Below are 15940 nucleotides of genomic sequence, written 5' to 3' on the forward strand. Positions count from 1 at the left end.
GCACGCGAGAAGCGGCCCTGAGCCAAGGAACTCTGGAGGGCGGAGCCTCGGGCGGAGCTGGGGGGACCGAGAGGGTAGTATGGAAAGGCTAGGAGGGGGTTCTGAGTGTTGGGGCGGTGTCTGGGGGGTGGGGGGCAAAGATCTCCAATTGGACCTAGGAAGAGGCCATGTGAAAGTTGAGGGGTTGAGATGAGGGGTATGGGATGTGGATATGGGAGATGGAAGTGGGGGCTGACTATAAAGTGGTCATGGGGGTGTTGGGAAGGGGGTTTGGGAACTAGAATTGGGGGAGTAGGAGGGGACCATGGAGATGGAATTGAAGCTGTGGACCGGTATCGGGGGATATTAGTAGAGGGGCCGTAAAGGGAAGGGAATTTGGGGACCGGTATTAGGGGTAAAAGGTCTGGTATTGGGTGTTTAGAAAAGCGCTGTGGAGAGGGGGGTTGGTGCTTCTAGGAGGGGAAAAGAAGGGGATACACAGGGGCCTGGGAAGGTGATATGGGGGCTGGGACAGGGAGGGTGAAGTGGAGGAATCAGGATGAGGCTAGTGGGGAGTCGGGTGGTGGGACTGCAGAGTCTGAACACGGGGCAGGGATTTTGGGGGGTCTCCCAGAAGACAGGACTGGATGTAGGCTGGGTGGGGAGCCTAGGATTGGCGGGCCAGGACTAAGGAGAGAGAGGTTTTCCAGGCCAAGGGGACGAGGGACCGGGGCCAGCAGACAGCTCGGGCCTCGAGTGGCGGACAGTGGGTAGGGGCTATCCCCGGGGCGCTGGGGAGCTACCGGGCAGGGGTAGGGCCGGGGGTGGGGGTGGGGGGCGGCTTCCCGACTCCCAGGCCGGACGCGCGTGGAGGCTGCGGCCGCGGGAACGGGGTGCAGGGAGACCAACCTGGGCCCGGTCCAGAGCAGTGGGTCCGGGACTGGCACGGCCTAGGCGCCCTGGCTAGGCGCTCCCAGCAGCGACTGCCTAGGCCCAGGAGGCGGCCTCGGTGCGGCCTCCATCTTGCTCGGGTTCTCCCCGGGGCGCGTTCGCGCGCCGAGGCGCGCGCTCTCGTGCACCGGCGCGGCTTGGCGGAGGCGCGCTCCCGCCGCGAGCGTGCGGGGCGGGGCGGAACGGGGGAGGGGAGCTTTGGGTTCTGGCAGTCTGTGGAAGGGGTGGTCACGGCCCTAGGGGTCCCCGAGCTGGAGCAATAAGCTCTTTCCACGGTAGGGCTCTCTGACTTGAGGGACCCCCTTCTTCCAGCCTGAGCTGCGCGGCTGTGGGTCCCCGCAGAGCCCATGGGAATGGGGGAGGTGCCGAACGGAGTATTATTTAATAGGGTTTGAACTGCTCTCTTGCTCCCAAATCACCTTCCCTACAGTCTAATACAGTGCCTCAGGTTGCGCCATTACACTTCCAGCCCTTTGGGTCTTAGAGGCATTGAAGATTCCCAGAGTCTCCTTGGAAACTGCCAACATCTTTGGGAGAGGGAACCCCCTAAAGTGTTAGCATCCCATGCCAGCGATAGGAACTCGTTGGCCACCAGCGAAAGAAGTTGGGCCTGGAGAACAAGACCCAGGGTGAGTATGGGGCACAAGAGGGAGGAGGCTGGGAACAAGTCGGTTTCCCTCCCTACACTCTTCCGAGTGCCTGCCATGAAGTGAGCACATCAATAAGATGTGTTAAAGAACTAAGTGTCCAAGTCGAAATTCCTGGTCAGGCCCAAGAACACCCTGGGGGCATTCCAAGGGAGCCTGTGAGGGTCATTTCTTTCCCTGAAGGGGAATAACTTTTGGCTTAGGATCTGCCAAGATGATCTGTGTTGGCACCCGGACAAACCCCGACTACTGTTTACTACCTCTATGACCTTGCACTTGCGCTGTCTGAATGCTTCCCCATATGTAAAGTGGGCAGATTAATCCCCACTTTCCAAGCATGTGGGGGAAGGGTGAGGTTGAAAATGATCTGTTAGTGGGTTTACAAGCACAACACCGTACACAGGGGTCAGTTTGATGAAATTTGCATCTGTCCTCAGAAAAAAACAATCATGTAAGGTTGCCAACTGTCTTTTCCAAGACAGATACTATTCTTCTTTTTTTTCTGAGATTGTGTACCTCCTGTTTTCTTAGTGTAAAAATTCCTTTTCAAAGAAATGTTGACGATAGTTAATTTTTTCTTAAGTTTATTTGATGATAGTTTTTTTTAATGTCCTCATTTGGGCAAAATAAAAAGTGGGTAGTTTTATTTCCATCCCCAACTTTATTTTTTTAGTAAAAATAGAACAAAATAGGTAAAAAAGAAAAAAAGAATTTATTAAGAAGGCTATGAAATTTTTTAAAAAGCTCGTGAAGGTCACCTAGGTTAAGCATCCAATTCTTGATTTTGGCTTGGGTCATGATCTAGCCTGCGTAGGACTCCATGCTGACAGCAGGGAGCTTGCTTGGAATTTTCTCTCTTTCTTTCTCTCTGCCCATAGTCCACACACATGCGCTCTCTCTTTCTCAAAATATGTGAGTAAACTCCAAATAAATAAAACACAATACAATTTTCTAAACCCTTGAGTTGGTTCGGCAAATATGTAATCAATTTATCTGTGTAAGATTAAAGATCTGTTACTTTATTTAAAATAAAATATATTTCAATTCTTTAAATTTAGTCCATAAAGTACATATTTCCCTATAAATTCCCTTTCTCAATGTGGCCACTTCTCTCCCTCTAGTTGTGGAGTTTATTCTGTCAGTCCTCAGGTTGATTTCTTGGGTATTCAGAATGATATGATAGTTATCTGGTTGTGTTGGAGGAACAAGAGATGAGCCTAGGTTCCTTCTACCATGCTGCCATCTCTCTCTCCCAAATTTTATTTTATTTTATTTTTCAACATTTACTTATTGTTGAAAGACAGAGAGAGACAGAGCATGAGCAGGAAAGGGGCAGAGAGAGGGAGACACAGAATCCAAAGCAGGCTCCAGGCTCTGAGCTGTCAGCACAGAGCCCCACGTGGGGCTCAAACCCATGAACCACAAGATCATGACCTGAGCCGAAGTCAAACACTTAACCTACTGAGCCACCCAGGCACCCCCCTATCCCAAATTTTAAAACGGAGTGATGAGGCCCATGAAATGGGCTCCACAATTTGAACAACTCAGACCCATGTGAGGTCATCTCATGGGAGCACAGAGTGCTTGGTAAATTTGGTTCCCCCTCCATGGGTTTTTTGCAGAGGGCATCCTACTTGTTTCCTGAGAGTCCTAAGATCCTGGAGTCAAGGGGTTGTAAAAAGAGTCTAATTCTACACCTTCCCTCACTTGGCAGACAGACAATAGAAGCCAAAGAGGGGACTGACTTGAACAAAGAGGTGGACTGATCCTGCCAACTGACTGATCAACCTGATTCACCCATGCAATTAAATAAGTGAAGGTCTCTGGTAATGTGCTGCACAGCACTATGCTAGCCTTGGGATGAGATGGCTGGGATAATGGCTTGTTTATATTGTAGAAGAATGCCTGAATAGGTGAGCTACTTCTGTCATAATGGAATGAAAACAACAAGACTTGAGGCCCATATCTGCCACTGGACAGTGATGCAAGTCCTCAGAGCTTATATTCTTCCTTTGCAAAATGGAGAAAAACATACTTCCTACCTGCAGATGCCATGAGAATCAAAAGACATAATGGGTGGAAAGAAGCTTTGTAAACTGAAAATGGCTTTATAAATGTAAGTGATTGTCATTAAATTTTAATAAGTGGCTTGCCCAAGGATTAGAAATAGCAGCAGTATTGGAAAAGCACTTGCCAAGCTGTGAGTGGGAGGCACAGAATGTCTCCTTGTTTTAAAAACTAACCTTAGAGTGGTGACAGAAAGAAAGTCAGAGAATTCTCTACAGAAAGAACTCCTTGACCTTAGGGAGGAACCAGAGCAGAAGGGAACACTTGTGGGAACAAGATGGGGACAATAGACCATAAAGCAAGGATGCTGCTGCACTGAGCACCAGGGTGAGAAGAGAAGCCCGGAAGGACTTCCAGCCAATATCCCAGAGAAGAAAGATCCATAATTTGCTAGATACCCTTATGCCTAAATTAATTGTTCAGTTACGTCAAACATTTGATAAGGTCTTACAATATTCTAGGTCCCCCGATCTTTGTTTTACATGTATTGTCTCATTCAGTAATCACAGTAGCCCTTTGAGATAGTATTATGAGCTGAACTTTATCCCCCTGCCCCCACCCCCAATTCATCTATTGAAGTCCTAACATCCCATACCTCAGAATGTGACTGTATTTAGAGACAAACTTTAAAGAGGTGATTAAGGAGGCATGTGGATGGCTCAATCGGTTAGGCGTCTGCCTCTTGATTTTGGCTTAGGTCATGATCTCATCATTCATGAGATCCAGCCCCACATCAGACTTGTGCTGACAGCATGGAGCTTGCTTGGGATTCTCGGTCTCCCTTTCTCTCTGCCCCTCCCCCATTTGTGCTCTCCTCCTCTCGCCCTCTCCCCACCCCCCCTTCTCTGAAAAATAAATAAATAAACATTTTTTTAAAAAGAGGTGATTAAGGTAAAATGAGGTCATATGGTGTGCCCTAACCCACCATCACTGGTGTCCTTATAAAAAGAGGAAATTAGGGCATGGATGACCATGTTAGACACAGCAAGAAAGCAGTCATACACACCAAAAGAGATGCCTCAGAAGAAACCAAACTTTCTGACATCTTGATCTTGGACTTCTAGCTTCCAGAATTTTGAGAAAATTAATTTCTTTTGTTTAAGCCACCCAGTCTGTAGTATTTTGTTATGGCAGCCCTCGCAAACTCATACAGGTAGGTACCCTTATGTCCCTATTTTATAAAGGACACTGAGGATGAAAAACTTGCCTAAAGTCACACATCTAGCAAGGGGAAAAGCTGTGATTTAGGCTTAGGAAGCCTGCTTCAGAGCCCACATTCTTTTTTTTTTTAATTATTTTTAATGTTTATTTATTTTTTAAATGTTTTTTATTTATTTTTGAGAGACAGAGAGAGACAGTGAGAGCATGAGAAAGTCAGAGAGAGAGAGGGAGATACAGAATCTGAAGCAGGCTCCAGGCTCCAAGCTGTCAGCAAAGAGCCCGACACAGGGCTTGAACTCACAAACCACGAGATCATGACCTGAGCTGAAGTTGGCCGCTTAACCAACTGAGCCACCCAGGCGCCCCCAGAGCCCACATTCTTAATTACTATGTGCCGTATAGATCATTCTAAAGAGTAGATTCAATTCTTCTCAACTACCTTTGTTTCCTTTTTAAATCCATATCATTTGGTTATGAACATATGCATCTACAACACCATCTGAATTCAAGTCTCATTTCTGCAAATTACTAACTGATCTTAAGCCTCAGATTCCTCATCTGTAAAGTGAGGATGATGATAGTAGTATCTCCTTCTTAGAGTTTTTAGGAAAGTTGAATGAAATATTGTGCACATCACATGCTAATCACTTGGAAAACATTCAAAAGCTATTTGCTATTATTTTCTCATAGCTGGAAAGTAGGAGTTCCAGGATTCAAACCTGGGACAAGCTTGATTAAAGCCAGTACATACAACCCTTACATAGAACTGTCCAAAGTTCATGAGCCCTTGCAGAACGATACCGGGGCTACGAAGTGAGGCAATATGCAGTTGTGTTCTAACCCTGATACACAATAGCTGTGTGGACTTGAGTAAGTTATTTAAATTCTGTGAACCTCATTTTCCTGTTCTATAAAATTAACAAGTCCTTAACCTCATGTGGTTTAAATGAGGTAAAATATGTAAGGTGTTGGTCACACAATAGATGCTCAGTAAACATTAGTAGAGAGGATTTCATCTTTTGTAGGAGGTTAGGTTCTAAAAACAAATGCAGTTGGGAGAAATATGGTGTAAATTTCCCCTCTAAAAAATCCCTTAATTGGTCATGAAGTACGATGAGCAAGTTTTCATGTATACCACCCTATCCTGTAGTTTTTAGGTACTAAAGTTTCAGAAAACTGAGACAGACTAAAGAAAGCAAACATAATGTCTATTTTCAGATGTGGAGACATTCTGCCTTTAAAATATTATTAATCCTTTAAAAATCAGGGATATGTAGACAATTGTTAACAATTCATATCTACCTGTAGAATTTACTTTTTACTTATCTAAAGTCTCCAGCCAATCATACTGTCTTTCTTAGTCAGCTCAGGCTGGTCTTACAGAATATCAGAGACTGTGTGGCTTAAACATCATTCATTTCTTTCTCATGGTTCTGGAGAATGGAGATCAGGTTACTAGCATGGTCAGGTTCCGGTGAGGACTTTTCCTGATTTACAGATAGCACCTTCTTTCTTTTTCCACATATGGCAGAGAGAGCTCTAGTCTCTTCCTTTTAGAAGGACACTGATCCTATCACAAGGGCTCAACCCTCAAAGTCCCTACCTCCTAATATTATCACATTCAGGGGTAGGATTTCAACATATGAATTTGGGTAGGGAAACAAACATGCAGTCCATAATACTGCCCCTCACACTGACTTTAATGATTTGGACTCAGGATGGTCAACTCAGCCTATCCTCTTCAAAGGTATTCCTAGGGGAAATAGAGGTGGGAGTAAGAGAAACAGAGAAAACAAGAGAGATGTTCAATTCTCCATTTCTTGGATCATAAGCTGTGAAGATGCTACTTTTAGGTTATACATGGTCACACTCACCATCCCCCTGGAGAGCCTGAGAAAGTAAGGCCAACATGTTTGTAGAAGATGGGTTGGAAGATGGAGAGATTCTTTTTTTTTTTTTTTTAAGATTTTACTTTTAAGCAATCTTCATACCCAAGATAGGCCTTGAACTCCCAACCCCAAGATCAAGAATCACATGCTTCACTGAAGAGCTGGCCAGGTGCCCTTGTAAGATGATGGAGAGATTCTTAACACTGTTTGAGATGGTATGGTTGAAATGTCTGTACATTGTTCTTTTAAATCCCCTCCTTTTTTTGTTTACAATGGTTTGAATTGCTTTCTCTCCAATGTTCCTATAAGAATCCTAATAAAAACCATCTTTCTCTTCCTCCCTTAATCTCACACATTATCTATCACACATTATCTTTTTGACATGAGATTCAGACATTCATTCCTTCATCTATTCAACCAATAAATATCAGCAGCATCTCATATTTATAGGTCCTATGTCAGGCAATGGGGACACAAACATTAAGAAGACCCCATCCCTTCCCTTTGAGGAGCTCACCGTCTAAAGGAAGAACAAGGGAACAGATGTGGTATAATTAGTGTGACAGAGGGTCACTCAGAGGTTTTGAGAACCTTGTGACGAGCTCACTGGACTATGCTCTTGAGTGAGTCACCTGAACTTTCTGAATCTCAGTTGCTTCATCTATAAAGATGCCATAATAAAAAATACGATTTCACAGATGATGAAATAAAATAATGTGTTTTATACTGCACTTGATCTTAGCCAAAAGGCCGAGAAGCGATTATAATGTGTTTTAAACTGGAAGCAAACTAAAAATGTTAAGAATTGTTCATATAATAACAACAAAAATCCCTGAATAACTGTACCATACCTTTCTTTGTAAGCATCTGTATTATTCAGAACTCATGGATTGGAAATGACAAAGATCCAGCAAAAAGCTGACATAAGCAAGAATAGAAAACAGTTGCTCACATGATAGAGTTGGGAATCAATTTCTCCCCTGCTTTTCTGTCCATGGTTGGCTTCATGCCCCAGCAAGATCTTCCTAAGTTATGGCAAGATGGCGCTGCTGGCTTTATGGTAAAAAATACATATATGGTTTGTGTGATACTCCTATTTTGAAATTTGTGAAAAATCCCTCTGAAGCTTAGTACATGGTCAATTTTCATAAATGTTCTCTGTGTTCTTGCAAAGAATGTGCATTCTCTACTAATGGAAAGCTCTTTGTGTGTTTATTAGCTCAAGCCTGTTAATTGTGTTGCTCACATTTTATAGATCATTACTAATATTTTTTTTATTTTTTCAGAAAAATATGTTAAAATCTCCCATTATGATTGACTGTGAAAGGACTTGAGAAAACTTTATGGAGTGATGGTAACATTCTATATCTTGCTGGGAATTTAGGTTACAAGGTGTATGCATGTGTCAAAACTCAGCAAATATATGCTTAAAATTTGTGTGCTTCATTGCATGCAGAATTTATTTCAAAAGAAAAACTTGCAACTAGATAGTCAACTTCAATAATACGGCCTTTGAGGGACAGGAAACTGCAACTTACTTTGGAATGCATAGAAAATAAGATGGGTTAATAAATGGATAGAAAGAAAGATGGACAGTTGTGTGTAAAAGCAAATATAGAGTAAAATGGTAGAATTTAGATAGTAAGTATAGGCATGCCTTGTTTTATTGCACTTTGCAGCTACTTTTTTTTTTACAAACTGAAAATGTATGGCAACCCTGCATTGAGGAACTCTATTGGCACAAATAGTATTTGCTTACTTCATGTCTCTGTGTCACATTTTGGTAACTCACACACTATTTCAAACTTTTTCATTTTATTATATTTGATATGGTGATCTGTGATCTTTAATATTCCTATTGCAATTGTTTTGGGACTCTTTGAACCAAGAACATATAAGATAATGAAATTAATCAATTAATCAATTGATGCTGTATGTAGTTTGATTGCTTTGCTAACTAGCCATTCCCCTTCTCTCTTCCTCTTCTTGGGCTTCCCCGTTCTCTGAGACACACAATATTGAAATTAGTCCAATTAATAATCCTACAGTGGCCGATTAGTGTTAAGTGAAAGAAAGAGTCACATGCCTCTCACTTAAATCAAAAGCTAGAAATGATTCAGCTTAGTGAAGAAGGCATATCAAAAGCCAAGGCAAGCCAAAAGCTAGGCCTTTTGTGCCAAATGGTTAGGCAAGTTGAGGATGCACAGGAAAAATTCTTGAAGGAAATTAGAAATGCTACTCTGGTGAACACATAAATGATAAGAAAGGGAAACAGCCTTCTTGCTGATGTGAAGAAAACTTTAGTGGTCTGGAAAGAAGATCAAACTGGCCACAACATTCCTTAAACCAAGGCTTAATCTAGAACAAGACTCCAACTATCTTCAATTCTGTGAAGGCTGAGGGAAGTGAAGAAGCTGCAGAAGAAAAGGCGTGAAGCTAGCAGAGGTTGGTTCATGAAGTTTAAGGAAAGAAGCCTTCTTCATAATGTAGAAGTGCAAAGTGATACAGCAAGTGCTAATGTAGAAGCTACAGTAAGTTTTCTAGAAGATCTAGCCAAGATCATTAATGAAGGTGGCTGCAATAAACAACAAATTTTCAATGTAGATGAAACGGCCTTATATTGGAAGAAAATGCCATCTAGGACTTTCATAGCTAGAGAAAAGTCAATGCCCAGCTTCAAAGCTTCAAAGGACAGGTGTCTCTCCTGATAAGGGATAAGGCAGATGGTGACTTGAAGTTGAAACCAGTGCTCATCTACCATTATGAAAATCCTAGGTCTCTTAAGAATTATGCTAAATCTACTCTGCTTATGCTCTGTAAATGGAACAACGGAACATGGATGACAACACATCTGTTTATAACATGGTCTACTGAATATTTTAAGCCCACTGTTGAGGAGATCTACTGCTCAGAAAAGAAAGATTCCTTTCAAAATATTACTGCTCATTGACAATGCACTTGGTCACCCAAGAGCTCTGATGAAAATATACAATGAGATTAATGTTTTTATGCTTTTGAACACACATCTATTCTGCAGCCCATGGATCAAAGGGTAATTAAAATTTTCAAGTCATATTACTTAAGAAATACATTTCACAAGGGTACAGCTGCCATAGATAGTGATTCCTCTGAAGGATCTGGGAAAAGTAAACAGAAAACCATCTGGAAAGGATTCACCATTCTAGATGCCATTAAGAACATTCATGATTCATGGGAAAAGGTCAAAACATCAACATTAATAGGAGTTTAGAAGAATTTGATTCCAATACTCATGGATGATTTTGAGGGTTCAAGACTTCAGAGGAGGAACTCACTGCAGATGTGGTGGAAACAGCAAGAGAACTAGAATTAGAAGTGGAGCCTAAAAATGAGACTGAATTGCTGCAATTTCATGATAGAACTTGAGGAGTCACTTGTTATGGATGAGGAAAAAAAGGCTTTCTTGAGGTGGAATCTAGCCCTGTTGAAATTGCTGTGAAGATTATTGAAATGACAACAAATAATTTAGAATATTACATAAACTTAGTTGATAAAGCAGCAGTAGGGTTTGATAGGATTGAATTCTATTTTGTTAGAAGTTCTGTGGGTAAAATGCTATCAAACAGCATCACAAGCTACAGAGAAATAATTTGTGAAAGAAAGTGTCAGTAGATGTGATGAACTCGATGGTCTTATTATAAGAAATTCCCATGGCCACGTCTAACTTAAACAGTCACTCTGATCAGTCAGTAGCCATCAACATGAAGGCAAGACTTTACCAGCACAAAGTTTACAACCTGCTGAAAGCTCAGTTGATGGTTAGCATTTTCTGGCAATAAGGTAATTTTTAAATAAAGTATGTACATTGCTTTTTAGACCTAATGCTACTTCATACTTAATAATCTACAGTATAGTGTAAGCATAATTTTATATGCACTGGGAAACCCAAAAAATTATTTGACTCTCTTTTACTAGTTGCTTTACTGTGGTAGTCTAGAACTGAACCTGCAGTGTCTCCAAGGTATGCCTATATTTGACTATACATTCTAAGAGTGTTTCAACTTGCAGTACATTTGAAATTTTTCATTAAAAAATGCTGGAGAGGGGTGTCTAGGTAGCTCAATTAGTTAGGCATCCAACTCTTGATTTCAGCTCAGGTTATGATCTCAGTCATGAGATTGAGCCCCACATAGGGCTCTGCGCTGACAGTGAATCCTGCTTGAGATGCTTTCCCTCCCTCTGCCCCTCCCTCACTTGTGCTCTCTCTCTATATATATTTATCTCAAATAAAAATAAATTAATTTCTTTAAATGTTGGGGAAAATTTTTTCTATTATGATTGCTGATTTCCAATTTCTCCTTGTGAGTCTGTTGATTTTTGCTGCATACATTGAGACTAAGTTATTAGGTCAACGTTAGCATTCTTTTGAAAAGGATAACGAAGTTGGAGGACTTGTATTACTTTATCTCAAGTCTTACATAAAGCTACAAAAGTCAAGAGAAGCTAGTATTGATGAAAGGATAGACACAGATCAATGGAACATAAGAGTTCAGAAAAAAATTCAAACATATGCGATCAACTTATTTTTTAGGCATCTTTATTTAGATACAACTTACATACCATAAAATTTACTCAAAGCATATGATTCTATGGCTGGCTTCTGTATATTTACAAGATGGTACAAATGTCACCAAAATCTAAGTTTAGAATATTTTCACTGTCTCAAAAAGAAAGCTCATACTCTTTAAGTCATTCCTTACTCCCCACTCCAGTCTTAGGAAATCACTAATCAATCTACTTTCTGTCCTATAGATTTGTCTCTTCTAGACATTTCATATAAATACTATCCTACATGTGAAACTCATTTGTGACTAGCTTCTTTTACCTAGCATACTGTTCTCAAGGTCCATCTGTGTTGTGGCATGCATTTGTACTTCCTCTCTGTTTATGGCTGAATAATATTCCACTGTATGGCTTTGCTATATTTTATGTATGTAGTCATCAGTGGATGGACATTTAGTTTGCTTTCTTTTTTTGCTATTGTGAATAACAGTGTGTGCTATGATCATTCATACAAAAGTTGGTTTTTTAATGTTTATTTATTAATAAACTTTTAATGTTTATTTATTTATTTTGGGAGAGAGAGAGAACATGAACAGGGGAAGGGTAGAGAGAGATGGAAAGACAGAATCCCAAGCAGGCTCTGCACTGTGAGCTCTAGAACTCGATGTGGAGCTCAAATCCATAAAGTATGAGGTCATGACTTGAGCTGAAACCAAGAGTCAGATGCTTAACTGAGCCACCCAGGTGACCCTAATGTTTATTTTTGAGAGAGAGAGCGGGGGGGGGGGGAATGACACTCACTGAATGAGCCACCCAGGAGCCCACCTCTAGGATTTGGATGGCTTCCTGTCTTATGTTTAGGTCTTTCATCCATTTTTAGTTTATTTTTGTGTATGTGTAAGAAAGCAGTCCAGGTTCATTTTTCTGGATGGCACTGTCCAGTTTTCCTAGCACCATTTGCTGAAGAGACTGTCTTTATGCCATTGGATATTCTTTCCTGCTTTGTTGAAGATTAGTTGGCCGTATGTTTGTGGGTCCTTTTCTGGGTTTTCTATTCTCTTCCACTGATCTGGGTGTCTGTTTTTGTGCCAGTACCATACTGTCTTGATGATTACAGCTTTGTAATACATCTTGAAGTCCGGGATTGTGATGCCTCCAGCTTTGGTTTTCTTCTTCAAGATTGCTTTGTCTATTTGGGATCTTTTCTGGTTCCATACAAATTTTTGGATTGTTTGTTCTAGCTCTGTGAAGAATGCCGGTGTAATTTTGATAGGGATTGCATTGACTTCGTAGATTGCTTTGGGTAATATCAACATTTTAGCAATATTTTTTCTTCCTATCCAGGAGCATGGAATATTTTTCCATTTTTCTGTATCTTCAATTTCTTTCATAAGCTTTCTATAGTTTTCAGTGTATAGATTTTTCACCTCTTTGGTTAGATTTATTCCTATATATTTTATGAGTTTTGTTGCAACTGTAAATGGGACCAATTCCTTGATTTCTCTTTCTGTTGCTTCATTATTGGTGAGGAATGCAACCGATTTCTGTGCACCGATTTTATATCCTGTGACTTTGCTGAAGTGATGGATCTGTTATAGCAGAATTTTGGTGGAATATTTTGGGTTTTCCATAGAGAGTATCATGTCATCTGCGAAAAGTGAAAGTTTGACCTCCTCCTGGCTGATTTGGATGCCTTTTATTCCTTTGTGTTGTCTGATTACTGAGGCTAAGGCTTCCAAGACTATGTTGAATAACAGTGGTGAGAGTGGACATCCTGTCTTGTTCCTGACCTTAGGGGGAAGGAAAGTCCTCAGTTTTTCTCCACTGAGGTTATTAGTGGGTCTTTCATATATGACTTTTATGATCTTGAGGTATGATCCTTCTCTCTCTACTTTCCTGAGGGTGTTTATTAAGAAGGATGCTGTATTTTGTCAAATGCTTTCTCTGCATCTAATAAGAGGATCCTGTGGTTCTTGCCCTTTTCTTTATTGATGTGATGTGTCACATTGATTGTTTTGCAGATATTGAACCAGCCCTGCATCCAGGTATAAATCCCACGTGGTCGTGGTGAATAATTTTTTAATGTATTGTTGGATCCTTGTTGAGGATTTTTGCGTCCATGTTCATCAGAGAAATTGGTCTATAGTTATCCTTTTTAGTGGAGTATTTGTCTGGTTTTGAAATCAAGGTAATGCTGGCTTCATAGAACGGGTTTGAAAGTTTTCCTTCCATTTCTATTTTATTGGAACACCTTCGAGAGAATAGGTATTAACTCTTCTTTAAATGTTGGGTAGAATTCCCCTGAAAAGCCATCTGGCCCTGGATTCTTGTTTTTTGGGAGATTTTTTTTATTACTAATTGGATTTCTTTATGGCTTATGTGTCTGTTCAAATTCTCTATTTCTTCCTGCTTCAGTTTTGATAGTATATATGTTTTTAGGAATTTGTCCATTTCTTCCACATTGCCCATTTTATTGGCATATAATTGCTGTTAATAGTCTCTTATTGTTTGTTTTTCTGCTGTGTTGGTTGTGATCTGTCCTTTTTCATTCTTGATTTTATTTATTTGGGTCCTTTCCTCTTTATTTTTGATCAAACTGGCTAGGGGTTTATCAATTTCGTTAATTCTTTCAAAGAACCAGCTTCTGGTTTCATTGATCTGTTCTACTGGGTTTTTGAGGTGGGGGTTTAATAGCATTGATTTCTGCTCTAATCTTTATTATTTTCTGTCTTCTGCTGGTTTGGTGTTTTATTTGCTGATTTTTTTCCCAGCTCTTTACAGTGTAAGTTTAGGTTGTGTATCTGTGACCTTTCCTCCTTCTTTAGGAAGGCCTGGATTGCTCTATATTTCCCTCTTATGACGGCCTTTGCTGCATCCCAGAGGTTTGGGGCTGTGATATTATTTTCATTTGCTTCTATGTACTTTTTAATTTCCTCTTTAATTTCTTGGTTAGCCCATTCATTCTTTGGTAGGATGATCTTTAGTCTCCAAGTATATTTTATCTTTCCACATTTTTTCCTGTGGTTGATTTCAAGTTTCAAAGCATTGTGGTCTAAAAATATGCACGATATGATCTTGATCTTTTTTACTTGTTTTGGGCTGATTTGTGTCCCAGTATGTAATCTATTCTGGAGAACGTTCCATGTGCACTGGAGAAGAATGTGTATTCTGCTTCTTTAGGATGAAAGTTCTGAATGTATCTGTTAAGTCCATCCGGTCCAGTGTGTCATTCAAAGCCATTGCTTCCTTGTTGATTTTCTGGTTAGATGACCTGTCCATTGCTGTAAGTGGGGTGTTGAAGTCTTCTATTACTATGGTATTATTATCAATGAGTGTCTTTATGTTTGTGATTAATTGATTTATATACTTGGGTGCTTTCACATTTGGAATATAAATGTTTACAATTGTTAGATCTTTTTGGTGGATAGACTCCTTAATTATATTTCCCTTCTTCATCTCTTGTTACAGTCTTTATTTAAAATCTAGATTGTCTGATATAAGTATGGCTACTCCAGCTTTCTTTTGGTGACCATTAGCCTAATACATGGTTCTCCATCCCCTTAGTTTCAATCTGAAGGTGTCTTTAGGTCTAAAGTGGGTCTCTTGTAAACAGCATATAGATGGATGTTGTTTTCTTATAAATTCTGTTACTCTATGTCTTTTGATTGGAACATTTCATCCATTGACATTTAGAGTGTGTACTGAAAGATATGAATTTATTGCCGTTATGTTGTCTGTAGAGTTGGAGTTCCTGGTGGTGTTCTCTGGTCCTTTTCTAGTCTTTGTTGCTTTTGGCCTCCCCCTGCCCCTGTCTTTTCTCCCCTCAGAGAGTCCCCCTTAAAATTTCTTGTAGGGCTTGTTTGTAAATTTTTCTAATTCAATATTTTTACTTCCATCATTTCATTTTATTCTACTTCATTGTATTCATTTTTTCAAATTTTCAAACATTTTCCTTTTTTTCTTTTCTTATCTTTCCCTTTCTTCTCTACTCTATCAAGCTCCTTTCAACAACCAGACTAGAACATGCTAGGATCTAGCATCCTTTATTTTGTGTGTGTGTGTGTGTGTGTGCGCGTGTGTGTGTGTGTTTTGTTTAATTTTAATTTTTTTAACCTTGTTAATTCCTTTTCTTCCTTCAAAATGAAAAAGTGAAGGAATTCACCCCAAAAGAATAGGAAGAAATGAGAGCCAGGAGCTTAATCAAGACAGATACAAGCAAGAACAGAAATTAGAATTTAGAATTTAGAGTCATGTTAATAAGAAGAATAGCTGAGGTTGAAAACAGATTAGCATTGTTTCTGCAGAGATAAAAGCCAGTTGGGATGAAATAAAAACATGCTATACCTAAGCTGCAATCTCAAATGGATGCCATAGCGGCAAGGATGGATGAGGCAGAGCAGCAAATCAGTGATTTAGAGGACAAACGTATGGAGAACAATGAAACAGAAAAAAGGGTAAGACTAAGGCAAAAGAGCATGATTTAAGAATTAGAGAAATCAGTGACTCATTAAAAAGGAACAACGTCAGAATCATAGAGGTCCCAGATAATGAAGAGAGAGAAAACGGGGTAGTAGGGTTACATGAGCAAATCATAGCAGAAAACTTTCCTAACCTGGGGAAGACAGAGACATCAAAATCCAGGAAGCACAGAGGACTCCCACTGGGTTCAACAAAAACCGACCATCAACAAGGCATATCATAGTC

General features: G+C 40.3%; 1 pseudogene; it reads right to left on the reverse strand.

The window, feature by feature from the left end:
- Positions 1 to 7316: 7316 nt before the first annotated feature.
- Positions 7317 to 7456, reverse strand: LOC115275638 (annotated as a pseudogene).
- Positions 7457 to 15940: the final 8484 nt, after the last annotated feature.

The sequence above is a fragment of the Suricata suricatta genome, chromosome 12 (genome assembly GCF_006229205.1).
Source record: "Suricata suricatta isolate VVHF042 chromosome 12, meerkat_22Aug2017_6uvM2_HiC, whole genome shotgun sequence".
NCBI lineage: Eukaryota > Metazoa > Chordata > Mammalia > Carnivora > Herpestidae > Suricata > Suricata suricatta.